Source organism: Melospiza georgiana, chromosome 1 (assembly GCF_028018845.1).
Source record: "Melospiza georgiana isolate bMelGeo1 chromosome 1, bMelGeo1.pri, whole genome shotgun sequence".
In the NCBI taxonomy this organism is placed as follows: Eukaryota; Metazoa; Chordata; class Aves; order Passeriformes; family Passerellidae; genus Melospiza; species Melospiza georgiana.
In genome coordinates, this window is record NC_080430.1 from 58,073,964 (window position 1) to 58,091,758 (window position 17,795).

Below are 17,795 nucleotides of genomic sequence, written 5' to 3' on the forward strand. Positions count from 1 at the left end.
CATGGTCACTGAAAGAAATCATCAATTTGTCTTATGATTTAGATTTTGGCTATCAGAAAGCACGACTGAACCTCCCTACATCATGAAGCCAAAGTCCTAGTAATCACAGTGATTCTGAAAGATGTGAGTTAATAATTTTAATTGGAGCCTCCCTGTAGCTGCTCAAATTGCTTGAAATTAAGAAGTATAAATATGCTTGCTATTTTATTTTCTCATCTATGAATGTTATGAATATGTGACACATGGTATCTCATTTGTTCTCATAATGATGCATTTATTTGGTTTTTTTGGGTTTTTTTACAAGTCCACACTTTTGATCAAACCTCAGAAACAGCAGCCCAGCTTCATCCTTTCCAAATCTCTATGACAATAAAGTTTTAAAGATAATTATTTATGGGCAATATTCATGCCATAATTATGGACTCTCTGCAGTGTCATTCTGTGAAAGTGACTTGATGGCAAAACAGTTGATGAGAAATAATTGCCTAATTTTGGTTGTTGCCATGTGCTTCAGTATTTGTTACCCTAGCTATGTTGAAATTATTTTCTGGTTTCTATTACTATCTTAAGATACTTGCAAAAGATAACTGATTATAATTCTGCTGTTAGACAGGAGTTTTTTGGTTTATATAGATGGGCCTCTTTGTAAGGGCAAATGAGGTGTGGAATAGCTGATAAGAATATGTTAAACTCCAGCCTGGTCTTGTCAAATGCCGAACATTTGCGCTGGAATGCAAGATGACATAAGGAATCCCAAAGAAGTTGCACTGATGAAAGATTATGTTTTATCTTGTATTTTACATTGTGATGTGTTTTATAACACACAGTTATCAGAAAAAAATGCAGTTTTCATTTTGCATTGCTTGAAAAAATCATTCTGAGCTGAATTGGAAACAGAATTATTTATTTTAAATTATATCCAGATTTTCATGTTCTACTGCCGAAGGAGCTTGTCTAAAATATGTGTGTGCATGCTTTATTTTTTGCATTGTTTAAAAAAATTAATATCTTATCTAGTATAAGAAAAACTAGAAAATGGAAGAATAACCAAGCTGGTATTGAAGAGTGTGTTTTTTTAAGGTAGGCAATAAAATACAGTATTTGGTTTAATGAAGTTGCCTCTCCCAGTGCAGGTAAGAAATCAACCCCTCATTATATTTTGGTACAAAATCACCAAATACTGGCAAGGACAGTGAAAATACTTTTCTGATGATTGCACCAGATGAGCCGAATTTGAAGATCTTGAAAGACTTTGCAGCCTGAAAGAGATTCATAACAGAGCATATATCTATTTACTTGTATCTTGTAGCTTTGAATCTTGGTGAATACCTATGGGATTTGGAAGTAATTGCTCTATTCATACATTTTGTGTCTTTGGCCAGTACTTATAGTATTCCATGTACAGGGTATTGAAATGACTCTTTAGGATTTGTGTTTTGATTTTTTTAAATTTCAGCAAAGAAAAGATCTTAATGCTTAATTTATGTATGTCTTTCTTTTACGGCCTGTATAACTGTCCCATAAACCAAGCAGCTGTGAACAACTAAGGAATTTATTGTTTAAGTGAATTTATAGTAGTGTAGGATTAACATGCTTATCTGATGCATATTTCTGCCTGCTTTTAAAAGCTATTGTGAACTGTGAAACAGTAAGCAGATTTCACTTCTTTTTTTCCCATTGAGGGGTGACCAAAACATCTGTAAAGATATCTGTAATGTTAATTTGTGTAACAATTTGTTCCATCTTGCCTGATCCAGCTTTCAAGACTGATTCTACTTATCCCATAAAAGTAATAGGAATGGAAGTTTTTTCTGTTTCTCCCTTCCAAATGCATTCTTAATTTTTTTCAATGTCTTCCATAAGCATTGAAGTTGAACTTAATGAGCCGGAGTCTATTAATCAGTGTTGCTCTGATGAAAGATTGTGTTGGCTTTGAAACAGAGGTCAAGACATTGTGAGTGTAATACTCATTATGGAGAGTGGTTTATTTTTAATGAATGTTGGACCTTTAGTGGTAATCTCTCTCAATGGTCACAGCTATCAGTGTCTAGTTTTGATTGTGATTCCTCTGTAAGTAAACTTTATATTTTTAAAGAATGTGAAACAATAAAAACTTATCTCAAAGGAGTATTGTTTTGCATTAAAAAGCATCCACATTAGGGAAGACCCCTTCCTTTATTTATTTATGGTGATTTACACCAAGGGGGAACACTGGAGGAACCTTGACAAGATCTCATCTCAGACTGAGAAATCCTGTGCAGAAGTGTGACATTTTTCAGAAAACTTATGAGAAATGGCACATAAGCATAAGATCCTAAGATACAATTAATCACTCTGACACAGGAAGATTTATTTATTTTTTAACTGTGCTTTGAGTTAAGCTGCTTTTTTAATGCAGTTGAAAAGAATCAAGAATAAAGCCTGCAATAGAAAAAATGCATGCAAAGCTGTCAACTGAACCCCGGGTTTCTTTGGTAGGACAGGTATATAAACAAATATATAACTCTTTTGTACAAGGAGTCATCAGGACGTGACATTTATGGGTTACAGTAATTTTGAATAAGGTGTATACTTAGTGATTGAATATCTTAGTGGTCAAGCTGTATTTGAGAGAATGACAGTTGTAATTGGAGAATACAACCTTGAGATCTCCTGACAGTCAGCTGTGAATTGATAGTGACAGCAAGTCCAAAGTTATTGTTATTGCCTGCTAAAATATTCCCTTTAAGCATACAGCAGGCCACATTTCTTTGTTAACTTCTGTTCTCAGACATAAACTCACTTAGAAAAGGTTACCAAGAAATAAAATAGTGCTTGGAGTTGTTTATACATGCTAATGTGGGTTTGAGCTGGGGATATATATGGCAAGATCAATCCTGCAGCTCTTCTGTATACTGAACTTCAATTAATGGCATGCAGTGTGCTTTGGGGAGTAGAGGGCAGTAATCTCAAGATAAATCACTTCTGAAGAACAGGGAAATGAATGAGTTCCACGATGCTTTGTGTTGTTCTGGCTGATTCTGCGGTCTTCTGTGGATGGAGGTCATTAAATCTGTCAAATTAAGCAAAATAACTATATACTGATGTCTCAGTCTGGTTCACATCAGAATAACTACACAATAACTATACTCTGGTTAGGCAGTAAATTCAATGTGCAAAATTAGTAAAATTCTGAATTGTCTTATCCTTTGACAACCACACAGTCAGCTTTGAAATTCCAGATCTGTTTCTCACGTGAAAAGATATTTGCACTAAGAATTTTATCTGAGATTACTCTGTTAAAATATGGATACCTTGTGCTTTTTAAAGCATTCTCACATCTCCTTCTCTCATGAGTAGGAAGTTCTAATGGAGTTGAGTAGCTCTAATCTTATATTTTAGTCCAGAAAAGCTGACATGGCACAGGATGTCTGCAAAAGTTAGAATTTTCCCCACTACCTGAAGAGACCAGAATCTCCTCTGGAGTTGTGCAGCCTGGAGAGGACAGCAGAAGAGGATAAGCTAAGGCACCATGTCTGGAGGCTATTCATTTTGCAACAGTTTTCAACTACCAGTGGTAAGGAAGCATCCCTTTGGCTGTAGTTTGAGATTTTGTTTGATTTTATTCTCCTTTCAATAATGGAGACCACAGGAATAAAAATCTCTGCTCAGTATGACTTAGAACCTTTTATCCTACTTTTTTTTGGTTATGTGCATGGGAAACAAAAGTGTTAAAACTTTTTTCAAACTGTCTTTGAAAACAATTTTCCAATGATCAGTGTAGAAGAACACATAGCTACACTATTTTTTCTGAAAAGCTTGATTCAATTTTTCACAACTCATATTTCTGATGAAAAGTCTAGGCAATTTAACAGTCTTCAAATCTCTGCTTTATTGCCCATTCTTTATAAAAGCAAAATAATGACACTTGGTAGTTAATTTGATGATCACACAAGAATTTATCTTTGAGGCATTTTTTCCCTCTTATGCTACAACTTTTTTTTTTTTTTTTTTTTTTTTTTTTTTTTTTTTTTTTTTTGTGAAATAGTGAGCATGAGTATACCTTAACTGCAGATACAATGAGAAAATAGCTCAAGCCCTTGACTTCTGCTTTTCATATGTACATTCCCAGTGTGACTTCTGGTTCTTGGCAAACATAAAAGATTTTTACAGGAAATATCTTTCTCATGATTGAACAATGTATTCCTGAGTTTTGACGAGGCACAGAAATTATTTTTTTTCTGTGTGTGACTTCTAAACTGTTCATCCAAGCCTGATTATACAGAGTCGTCTCTGCATACTGATTTATTAAAATGAGCACTAAACTAAGTTTCTTTGCCTGACAGATTTCTCTTTCTGGTTTACTATGAAATGTGACACTTTTGTCAAGATTATAGTAAGCATAGTAAACTTTCCCATGCAAAATATAAACAGTATAACTTTAGATGGAAAAAGCAGACAGCTTATGAAGACAAAATAAGGAAATATTCACTGTAGTTGCATAATATTTTCTTGACTAATAGATTCATCCCAAGTTCTAGTAGTATTCAGACCTGTGAGAAAGGAAATTCTAGGATTTAGAGTTTTACAAAGGACATGTTGTCCATCACTGTTTATAGACCCGTAGTAGAGTTTTCAGCCTGTCTCAGAATTATTGTGCTGGTACAGAACACTTGGGAAAGCATCACCTGTGTTCAGCATCTTCTGTACAGAGAATGACAAGATTTATTTATTATGTGTGTGAATTTTAAATGCAGTTTTAATTAACAACTGCATTTTTGGTGTATCTGTAAGCATGCTTACAATGGCAGAAGCAACCTCTAGATGGCTGGAGACGTACCCTGTGCCTCATGTCGCTGCCTGTAGCAGCATCCTGGGCCTTGAAAAGCAAGTCCTGTGGAGACATGCCACCCCAGAATGAAGCGAGTAGGACAAGGGGACTCATTTCAAAAATAACCTCAGAGACACCTGAGCCAGACAGTACAGTACTAAGTGGGTGTATCATATTCTGTACCATGCACCAGCCTCTGGGAAAACTGAACATTACAGTGCACTGTGAAAAAACAGACTAAAAGCAATGGGTGGTGGGACCTTCAAACACTGGGATATAGTGAAGGCCACTGGGCTAGTTTAACACTAGAACTCTACCAATTGAGCTGGCCCTGCCCAATCAAATCCTCCATGTACTGTGGAAGGGGATAAAGTCCCCATGGTAAGCATGAGAAATATGTAGGGGAGACAGTTTGAATTAGTCCTGCCTCAAGCAAAGGCAAACACATTCATGGGGTTGTTTTTGTTCAAGAATCTGTGTGCACTTGGTGAGCAAAGCAGAGGGACAGAGAAACATGATGTATACCTCAAAGGGAATTTGATTTTGGGGTGAGAACAGTCAGCAACATTAAATTGTATAATGTTGGTTGCTGAATGACTGCCAATGGTGTATGTCACACCTGCCATGAACAATGAGAATGGACTGCTCCAGATACACCACTCATGAGGTCCTGATGAAGCTTGCAACCACCCAAAAGCCCAACAGCACACCAGCCCTTTTGCTCTAGAAGACACCTAGAACAGTTGGAAGTCACAGTCCTGAACTGAGTGAACTCAGCAGACAGCTTGGAGGGAAGGCCATTGATTATGGAAAAGATGCTAATTGCTTGTCTGTGTATATATATTTATGATCTGGGCATGATATGGATGATATAGAATAAGGGGTGGATAATGTGCTGGTCCCAGCCACAACAGAAAATTATTTCTGCAGTAAGCAGAGGAAGTGGCATGGCCATGACCTAGAGGTTATTGTACACCACCTCTCATCATTGCTGGGGACAGGGGGAAGGGAGTCTCTTCCAGAAAGAAGAGGTCCCTTCTAACTGGGAAAGCATGGTGGAGGGAGTGTTCTGGTGGCACTGATTCTGAGCCTGCGGAAGGGATTGGATAATGCCTATTCCATTCTCAGAGGGAGCAGTCAGGGTGGCGTGACAGCTGTTGGGTTGAGCTCTCCAGAGAGCATGTTGAATGAGAATCGCTCCCTCTTTTGTACACTTTTGCTAATAATATTGTTGCCATTACTATTTGTTTTCTTATGTCATTCCAGTAAATTGTTCTTATCTCAGCCTGTGATCTTTACCTTTTTTTACCTCCATTTTTTCCCTCACAGGGGAGAATGGGGAGAGGGAGAGAGTGGCATGTGGTTTGGAGTCTCAGTGGGAGCACTTAATTGAGGAGTACTAGTCCTAAACTTGACATACACGAAATAATATGTGTAGTTTCACTTTTTAAAATTTCAAATGGATGTATTTAGTACAGTGTAACAAGACAAATCAGTTTCAAGATGCTGTCTGTGAAAATCATGAAAAATGTTATGATTGTCTCTTATGACCTGTTGCAGGGACTGTGAATGACAGTACTTTTTATCTTGTCTGTCTGATCAGTGAATTTTGAAACAGTTTTCTCTTTTGCTTCTTCAGGCCAAGCACAAGACGAACTTTGTCAAATAGGACAGTCTTGACACTATCTGCTTATGATTAAAAAGAAATGTTTGTACAAAACAAACCAAAATAGAGAAAGTGTTTTGTCATTCCTAATGGCACTGTCAGACTGGGAGGAAACTGGGAATATTTTTCCAAAACTGGAAAAGTATGATGTTTCACTACTGTTTCTATGGAAACTGGTGCTAGTACAGTGTGTACTTTTTGTTCTTCATTTCTTATGCCTAATGTACAGCAGTTACTCATAACAGGACTCTTACACATAATGTCAGCATATCAGAGAAATTTGAAAGCCTGTTATTTGTTATCTTCCTTTTTTCTGAACTGCGATGCAGACATGACAAGACTACTGCTGGTTGTCTGAATTTGCACACAGGCAGTGTGGTTGCACACGGCTGTTTCAAAGAGATGTCAATGGGCAGAAGTTACCTTTGGAGCATTGGTTCTGAAGATACCCACTGTGGTAATAGTCAGTTACATGTTCATTGTTTATTTAAATCGAGTTTTGGTATTGCAGAGACAGCATGGCTATTGCAGAATCACATAAAGCTGTGAAAACTGAGTGAACAGACCAGAAAACCAACCTTCCCCAGGAAAACCTGGGATGGATGGATGGATGGATGGATGGATGATGGATGGATGGATGGATGGATGGATGGATGGATGGATGGATGGATGGATGGATGGATGGATGGATGGAAGGACACAGTGTTGTGAGAATACTTTGCAGTATACATTTGGGAAAAGAAGAGCACAAAATGTTGCATCACTAGTTCTGCTGAAATAAACTTAAGTAGTACAGAACCACTAGTTACATCTGGAACTGATGAAACATGATGTCCTGTGCTGTTATCTCTCATGTAGTTCAGATGTGTGCTGCTGAAATAATCTGTTTACTGGAGTCATCAGCAGGATGGTATCATTATTTCAGAAATAGAGACACTCATATCCTTTCCAGAAGTGAAAAGACTTTGTCAATCCTCTTGTCATCTCAGGATTATGAGGGGTTGGACCCTTAGCACTGGGAAAAAAACAAAACAGATGCTATGTTATAACATTGTAGTTGCTGATAATGATTATACTTTGCTTGCTAGTGAGGAAATAGTTTCCTGAGTCCAGAAACACAGAAGTGGACCTGCCTAAAGAATAGTGTGCAGTTAATTCTTGATTTGAATAAACAATAAATATGTAATTAATTATTATCACAGTGGGTATCTTGAGAACCAGTGCTCCAAAGGTGACTTCCTCCCATTGACATCTCTTTGAAATAGCAGTGTCCAACCACACTGCCTATGTGCTAGTTCAGACAACCAGCAGTCTTGACATGAAGAAATTATAAGCATCTGGAAGACATCTCTACATAACTGGCTAATTTTGATTCAGAATCCTAGCAATCTTACCTCTAGTCAAGTCTGATAATAAATACTGTAGCATGTAGAGAACCTCAGATTGTACTAAGATTAATATCAGAGCAAGAAATCATGGCTACACCAGCATTACACATAAAGTATACCCTGTCCTCTTTCTCAATCATGTGCATTTAAATCCCTTATGAGGAAGGGACCTGGAGGCCCTTCTAAATGGAGGGCCTGGAGGCCCAAAAAATGTCCTGATAAGCTGCATAGTAGTGGCTGTGAGGGTTAGGTCTGTAGTGTGTTCTGCTGGGCTTGGCATATACTGTTTAGAAAGAGTGGTTGCATAGAGATTTCCAAAGTAGTTTTTTTACAGTTACACAGTCAGAAAAGTTGTTACCTTTTTTAATTTTTTGTTTTTCCTGCTGATGTGGGTGGGTGACCTCTAAGATAGTGTGGTGGGTTCAGTGCTGGCTAAACGCCAGTGCACCCACTAGAATATACCCACTCATTTCCTGCTGTGAGATAGAATTAGGAGAGAGGCAAAGCAGGCTCAAAACTTTAAAAGGGTAGAAAGAAAACTTTATTAACAGTAACTAAAAGAAAGTATAATAATAATAGAATAAAACCTTCAGAACACTTCTCCACCCCTACAACCTGTTCTTTCCCACTAACAAAGTACAGAAAAAAATCAGTCAGTTTATCACTTCTGGAATAGTCTTTCTCCAGTTCACTTAGGGAGAGGAGTCCCTCTTGTCAATTTGGAGACTTCTCCAACTGTGGAGACTTCACAAGAAAGCAGTTTTCTCATGGTTTTTAATTTCCACTAATAACAGCTGCCTGGGTATCTGCAATCGTGAAGTCCCTCCCATCTCTTGCAGCTTTCTCACAGCAGTGTTTATGGCCCATGTCAGCTTATGGGGTACTGTTTTAAGGATGAGTTGTTCAAGAGCAATCTCTGAGATCATCTTCATCTCTTAGAACAGAGGTCTTCTTTAGCTGGGGAAAAGGGTCTTCTCTCTTTCTCTGTTCAAGCTTTTCATGGGATCACAGCTACTTCAGCATTTTCTTCCCTTACCATAGAGGCTTTTTGCTGATATCTGCAATTTGAACACTTCATCGTCCCATACTTTCAATGAGTTACAGGGGAAAAGAGTCTGATGTATCAATTATATTCTTCTCCATAGCTTTACAAGAGGATTTCAAAACTAAAGGCATCTCCCCATCCCTCCCATGTGGGACTTCACATTTTTACTGACCTTGGTCTTTTATGTTGTTCCCCTATGTGCCTTCACTCTGTCTTTTACTCTCACTTGAGGGAGGATTGAAGTTCTACAAGTCTTATCTGTGCACTGGAAAAGAAATTATCTCGCTCGGGCCTGCAGATGGGCACGTGATCCTTGCTGGGTGTTGGCCAATGCAGTCACCGTGATGGATTTCAGGCTGCACTGGGAGTTGGTCAAAATCTCAGGGGTCCCAGAGTCTCCTGCTGTGCCAGGACAGCCTCTTGGTAGCTTGTGGCTGGAGCTGTTTTACGATGGATGTTTCTTCAGCAGCTGCGCTGGGTGCTTTGTCAGGATCAGTCACGGGGCTGTTTTCTGTGCGGGCTGCAGGGCCGCTTCCATGGTTTTTTCGGCGACCACGCTGGTGGAGGGCCAGGATCTCAGCAGCCAGGCTAGGACTCAGTGGCCAATTGCCTCCCCTCCCTTTTCCTGGCAGCTGCTGGGGCCTGCCCTGGCCAGGATGGGACCAGTGTGCTCCCCAGAAAGGGGCCCCCATTGCAGGGACCACCCAGCCCGGCCCGGCCGGGCCAAGGGGGAGGCTGGGCCGGCCTTGCTACCTGCTCAAGGCCAGAAGGAAAAGAGAGCTTTTCCCAGGCTTTCTTTGTTTTTAATATGTGTGTTCACAGAGGTGTGTTCGGCTTTCTAGTGGTTTAACAAAGTGTCAATATTCAAAATGACTGACTGATTGGTTTTATCAGACACAGAAGAAACTCTTAGTAGCTCCTCCCCCCCAAAAAATCACTTCTTTGGTAGCTCCAATGCAAAACCAGCACAGATAGCAAGACAGGTAAGAAGCATTTCTGTTTTGTCTGTTTGTTTGTTTTGGATAGGGCGTAAACCATTCGGAATTTTTTTTAAGAGGGATTTCAGGAAAGTTTATGAAATGCAATAATTTTCCTAGTTGTTGCACATAATTTGTGATGAGCTGCACACAGTTTTCTAGGTTATCTATGCAAGATAAAATGTAGTCTGTGATATATAAAAATTGAACAAAGAATTGCTCAATAGAACACATCTTGTGTCCCTGCATCTTGAATTCAGAGATAATTTTAATTTGAAGGACTTAGCATCTTTAGGTCTTTACAGTATATTTGTATTTACATTCATATTCACTCCCAGGACAAGGCAGCAGTGCTGTTTCCTCTTGTATTTTGCTTTGTTAAGAATTTTGTAAAACTTGTTATTGTCACTATGTGGTTCTTGCTTTGTCACCACAGCAGCAGGTTTATATCTATTAATCAACTAGGATAGACTAACTTACTTGGATTAGTTACAGTGAATTGACCTGATGGAAACAAATCAGCCAGAACTGAAATGGAAGAAATTTTTAACTATCTTCTACCAATATACTGGAAGATCTTCTCTGATGATCTACAAATGTAAAACCTTTCCTGCTCACCAGCCTTGCAGAGACCTCCCAAAAAAGCTGATCTATCTTATCCATCCCAGAGATGAAGATGCTTCCTGGAGGGCCAAGAACAGCACTTGCTCAAGTCTCAGAATACTAAGTTCAGCATATTTTTCATGGAATCGTTGAAATATGAAACAGCCTATACTGAAACTGGGACTTCAGAACTTCTCTTTGATAAAAATCAAAACAGAACAATATATATTTTAAGCAGTTTTTAATCTGTAGTGGTGTTTTGGCATCTTAATTCTTAATTATTCTATTTATGTCAGTAATTTTATATTTTCAGAAGTAAGTTTGGTTTTAGGATATTTGTTTGCATCTAATTACTGTTTAATTACAGTTTTATTATCTTTCATTGAATGTTTTGTCTCTCTTGTATACTTTTATATTCCCTGTCTAAGGCACATCCTTGGTTATCGAAGTATGTCTCAAAGCAGTAGAAGGACATTTTCATTAAATTGGACCAGTTAGGATCTTGAAGATACAGCCCTACTGAGTCTTTAATTAACGATCCAGTTGTTGCTACCACTGTCACTTTGCTGCTCCCTTGTACATGTATTTCTCTTGGAAAAAGTTTGGTGATTATTTTGAAAAATCTCTGAGGCAATAAGTAGGGGAAAGTTCACTGCTACACAGCATGTTTTAGACAGCTGGGTAGACTCAAAACTAGGATATTATAATGTGCAAAGTTAAATGTAGCAATGCTAATAGTATGGTGTGCACAGTAAAGCTAAAAAGTTAAATTAAAATATTGTAAGATACTGAGGCAAAAGTATGTAGAAGAAAACCCTTATTCTTTGTGAGGCTAATATTGTCATTGCTACTAAGGTTTTGAATTTTTGAGGGCGTATAATTTCCTATATTTTTTCTCTCTTCAAGAGTTCCTTTACATTCTAAGACCTCTTCTGTGGAATGGTATCTGTTGCACTGAATTTTCTAGTTATATGATAACTAACTGTAGGTCTTCCTTGTATTTTAAAATTGAATATTTTTGATTGTCCCAACCATCTTTTACTGAACTCTTATAAAAGAGAATTAGAATTTTAAAAAGTGAAACACTTAAGAAAAATAGAAAATATCTGTATTTTAGATTCTGAGCAAGCTAAAGAGGCTTGAATAAATGTTCAATTTTTGTTTGTTTGTTTAAAAAAATTAACTCTTCAGATATGAACCTGGAGAAATGTAAATTTATTTATCTAGCTTTTGATCAAAAAATTAATGAGTACGTGGGAAATTAGCATATTCTTTCTCATTCAGGACTGTTATTTGAGACATGCAAAATGTTCACAGAATTGATACTCATTTGTTGATCATAACAATGATTTTGGTCCTTATTTTTGCCAAATTTAACTCTTTTTCCAAAAAGAATAAACCTTTTATCCAAACACAAAAATGAGTAAGCTGCAGGCACTTTTTGAGTTGAAGGTAGTTCCTCCTGACCTGTAGGATTCTGTAAACAGTTCTGAACCTCTTCAAATATTTTATACCCTACTTGTTTTTTCATGAATCTGAACTCTGTTAAGGTCCCAACTATCTGCTTTATGATTCATTTTTTGATTCAGCAAAGGAATTATAATTTCATGCAAGTTCTGACAAGCTGGTGGCTGAATAAAACAAAAAAATCTTCAGATCTGTCCAACAACTTCTTGTGGAAAGCATATTGGAAATAAAATATGAAAGAGAATGTTGTCCTCATCCTGCAGAGGGATGATATCTGGTTGGGATTAGACAGTTGGCTCTATCAAGTAATAAACTCTCAGATTTGTCATATCTGACTTTTTTCTGTAAGCTTCCTCTGCTTCAGGCTTGCAATGCAAAGTGTGCAGGGAGCTCCAAATTCTCCAGACAAATACTCAACTCATGGGCATCAATACCAAAACCAAATTAATTCAGTGGGATTTCTTACTTACTTACCTTACTTACTTACCTCCTTCCTTACTTACCTTAAGCGAGAGTGTGTAAAATACATCAATGTCTGTGAATAGTAATTTTTTGGAACATTTTAGTATTCTAGTACCCATACTGCATGGTAGTATGCATTGAGTACATGTAGGGCAGGGTTGCTACTAAAAGCAACCTCAACATGGTTGAAGACTGCCCTGTGGGAAACTTCATCAAGTCCAAAAATGGCTCAAATAAAATCCTAAAGCTGTTATGGAAAAACCCTGTGCAGTGGCACAAGTTGGGGACCATCTGGCTGGAAAATAACTCTCAGGGGAAAAAGACACAGGGCTGTAGTGGTCAAGTTGAACGTAAGCTAGTAGTGTTGCCTGACAGCAGAAAAAGACAACAGTGGATGTTACTAATAGAGTATCCAGAAGATCCAAGGAAGTGATTCTTCCCATCTGTTTGGCACTGGCGACACCACATCTGGAGTGCTGTGTCTACTTTTTGACTCCCCATACTAGACAGACAGTGACAGACTGGAGGAAGTCCAGTATAAACGGGGGCAGGAGGACACAGTACATAAGGAGAAACTGAGAGAACTGGATTAGATCAGACTTGAAGGGAGATTTAATTTCTGACATCAACTCCTGCTGGGAGGGAATACAGTAGACAAACTATTATTGAAGGTGCACAGTGACTGGGGAGAGGCAATAGATACAAGGTGGAACACTGGAAATCATATTTAGATATTAATTCTAACATGAGTGTGATCAGCTGCTAGAACAGATTTCCCAGAGTGATTGCAAAATTTCCTGCCTTGGGAAAATTCCAACTGAGTTGGATAAGGTCTTTCATAACAGATCTAAGTTGGCCTTGCTCTAAGTGAGGAACTTGACTAGATCATGTTAAACTGCATTGTGATGATACAGGATGTTCTATGGGATTTTTTATGAAACTAATTATTTTGTATTGCTGCTCTACTTTGTAAGCTGGTAAGTGAAATTAAGAAAACTATAATATGGATAAGAGTACACTTTTCTCTGTATCTGCCATTATTTGCCAGTGATGCAATTTTAAGCCTAAGGGTAAGAACGGGTTAATTTTAAGTTTTTTTGACTGAAAGGTGTCATGCAGGTTGGTATTATATATACACATGTAAATTTATTTTCTAGTCTAACAGTTTAAGTATAGGTAAGTATCAAACTTTTTTATTATTTGTGGAAAAATATAAGTTTTGACTTAGCATCTTTCTATTTCTTGAGAATTAGAATGATAGGAGATGCTATCAACTGTGACTATCAGATTTTAAAATGTGTCACAGCATAATAGAGTGGTTTGAGCTGGAATTGACATTAGAGATCACCTATCCCAACCTTCTTGCCATGAGCAAGGAAACCTTCCACTAGACTAGGTTGCTTAAAGATCCATCCAGCCTGACCTGAAACACATCCAGGGATGGAGCTGAACAAACTGTGCCAGTGTCTCATCACCCCCACAGCAAAGAAGTTCTTCCTGGTACCTAATCTAAAGATTTTCTTTTCCATTTTGAAGCATTCCTCCTTTACATGTTCTTGTAAATGGTCCCTACCCAGCTCTCTTGGTAGCCCCTTTAGGTACTGGAAGTACTGTAGGTCTCCCACCAGACTTCTCATCTTCAAGCTGAACAACCTCAGCTCTACCAGGTGCTCCAGCCCTCTGATCATCTCTGCAGCCCTTCTCTGGAATTGCTGCAACAGGTTCCATGGTTTTCCTGTGCAAGAGATCCCAAAGCTGGATGAAGCACTTCAGACAGGATCTCACAAGAGCAGAGTAGAGACAGTGAGTGCACATTACCTGATCATATTGCTTGTTCATCAACACCCCTAAGTCTGTTCTCAGTCCACTATGCAGTAATATTTCCTTTCAACTACGTACTGATATGAAATTACCACAATGCAGTTGAAACTTTCAATTTTCTAGGTGTTTGCAATCACCTTTACTCAAAGTAGCAACTGAATGGTTTTGTTTTCTACTCAAGCACAATTAATATTAACAAGAACTCAGAATATAATTGAAAGAAAACCCAGCACAAGATGATATAATGAAATGGTTCTTGCCAGTTTGTAAGTATGCACTTGGAGTCATTAAGTAAACAACATTTCTCATTCTGTATTTTGTTCAGGTTTTCATTATTGTTTTCAGTGAACTTTAAATGTCTCAGTTTTGTTTCTATTCTGAACAAAGACATCTAGGAACACCTGCTTTAAACAATAGATAGAATATCCTCTGGAAAACAGCTGCCTCTAATATCCTCCCTGGTGAAATTAATTTTCAACAGAAACAATGTACTTATGATGACTTGTGCATGATTTACATTGACTGGTTCCCAGATTAAAAATCAGAATCTTAAAAGTAGGAGGCTTTGAAATGTGCAGTTGTTTGGAAATGTTGGTATCTCCATAAAATTTTAATTTGTTAGTTTTGATTCCCATAATGCATGGTGTCAAAAATCAATGTTTTCCATGCTGAAATATTACTGCTACTACTACTACTACTACTACTACTATTATTATTATTATTATTACTATTACTATTACTATTATTACTATTATTATCTTCCTCTCTCTAAAATCCTAGTGTGTCAGTTTTTTCTTCATTTTGTTTCCAAAATAAAAATTTATTTTCTAACCACTGTCTCACTAAAGACAATACAAAAAAAGTTGGTGATTTAATTATCTTTAAATTGTTCAAATCTACGTTTTAGAGCCTGTAAAATATATGCTGAGTCAGTCCTTGCTGACTGGTGTAACTCATGAGGAATTTGGCACACAAACTGAAGCTAGGTCACAAAGCTGAACACTTTTGCTAAGACCAGTGATGAACCTGCTCAGGTTCTGGGCTTCAAACTATGTTTATATCATGCTGCTGGATGGTTCAGACTGCAGGTCTGCACATTACCAGCAGTGCCCATGATAGCTCCAAAGTTGGAAGTGGTGTCTGAATTTAAGAAAAGTTGCTTTTTGGACATAAATTGTGTCCGAATTGGGAGTTGCAAACAGCTCTGTAGTGTCTATGGAGCAGTTATCTAGTTTTTAAACTAGTTTGTTTTTCACCTGTGGAATAAAGAGTTTGATTTAAAGAAAACAGCAGGAGTCTTCCATGAAATTTTGTTCATATGTAGGGTTAGACTCTTTATTTATTTATTTATTTATTTATTTATTGTCTGGAGGTTGTCTGATTGAGACTTCAGTTTGCTATTTTGAATTTAACAAAAAAATTATATTTTGGAAGGGCGTAATTGTTGTGTAGAGTCTTTCTCACTTTTAAAATCAGGAAAGAAATATAACCTTTTCATTGAAATGTCAGGAAAACCTGTTGTTAGCTAAATCACTGCCATTTCCTGGCATCATTCCCCCCCTCAATGTACCTCAAATATATGAGTTTATGTACCTCAGGTACACAACATGAAGCATGATCTATTTGTCATACAATTAATTTAGAGCCTCAAATTAAACCTTCTGTTTATTTATTCTCTTTCTAAGACTGAATTTGTTTTAAAAATAGGATTTTTAAAAGACAGGATTCTGCTCTAAGCCTCAGGTTTTCCATTTGTGTAATTTTTCATTATAGTAATTTTTTTCTTTTGTATTTGAACACCAATTTTTAAATGCTCAGCGGTAACACAACTAAAATGTACACACTTTCTATTTCAGTTTGAGTTATTGCTGTAAACTTTAACTCAAAACCTTTGCTACAGAACTATCCTGCACTTTAAACTGATAGCAGAAGAAATCATTACTTGTAAGAAAAGAAAACTTTAAGATATTAGTATGTCTGGTGTTTGTTGGGATCTGTCATTTGTGCCTTAAAGAATGCGTGTGTTTATATGCACATTGAGTATATGGAAGACATGGTTTTCTCAAGTACCATGTATGTTGTGATTAGTACTTCGAGTATTTAACCAGAAAAATTAGTTTTGACAGCCTTGACATAATGCAGACCTTCGGAATAGAAGGTCATTAGGAGATTCTCCAAACATTTGTGTGTCAACATGGGACATTGCTGAGACAAACTGAACAGTGTGTGGCTTCAGTATATTTTGTTTGTGTGTTTGATATCTAGTATTACGTTAACATTGACTGTTTTCTTTGGTTGGGGAAAAATTATAATGTGAGCTGTTTTGTTTATGTGATATTTCTCAAGTAGCACTTACGCACTGCATGAAGCAGAGCTTTGTGAAGTTCCTCCCCTTTGAATGCATATGAAAGTGCACTGCCTAGGCTTGCAGCACGGTAGGAAGCGTTCTTGGGAAAATGACACTTCAAATGGGATCTGTTTGCATTTAAAAAGTCAGGAAAATAAGCAAGAGTCTCAGATTGAGAATGATAACACATGGCTGGAGAATCACAGAATCATGATGGCTTGTTCCAAATTCAGAGATCCTTGAAGAAATGTTAGACAATGTCAGCCTAAAACTGATGAGGAAAAAATGGGCTTTCTGACTGTTCAGAGTTGTTCTGTCCACAAGGTCCATCCATCAAAATAATTCTAGTTCATTAACAATTTTTAACAGGCAAACTTGATGGGAATTGTGGGAATCCCTGAATTACAAATAGGAACAGAAAGAGCTGTGTTCTCACTGAGAACAGTAAGCAAACCTGATATTATCAAGTAAATTTAATTCAGATTGTTGGTAATGTTTAAAAGGTTTGTAACTATAATAAGGCAAATGGATGTTATATTTAATCCAGAAGTAAAAATTTAGCCCATAAATTGGATTTGATATTTTGCAGATATTAACTATGTCTCAGTTTTGAAACTTGTCAACTTAGAATAATAGAGGATCTGAAGAATAATTTTACATATTATAATTAATGGTCAAAATCCTACAAAGGCCAGTGTGGGACTTAATTAACCCACTCTTGTGGGATGGTAATAGAAGCTTTAAATACTCAATGACAATATGCCATGCCAAGCAAACAAGGTTTTGTTTGTTGTGGTTTGAAAGAAATACAGAAATTGATACCCTCTCCTGAGCACTTAATGTCACATCATATGATATTGAAATAGCACTGCAATCAGTTGATTAGGAACAGGTTAAATGGATTTACAGTTAATTGTCTGTGCCAGATAAGTAGAGAAAATTTATATGCAGATGCTTGAAGGCACATTTTAGTTTCCATATTTTCTTGCCAATAAATTGTATATAGGGGTGGTTAAATTTTCATTTCTATATGAACCTTTCATGGTGTCTTTGCTTGAAAACTATGAAACGTTGGCAAACTAAAGGTTTGCACTAAAATTATTTTCTCCTCAGCTGTTAGCCAGCTACCTTCATTTATCTGCAATCATTGTTTTGAGGCAGTAGATTACTGCACAGACCTAAGGACGGGATTTGGGTAACCTTGGTCTT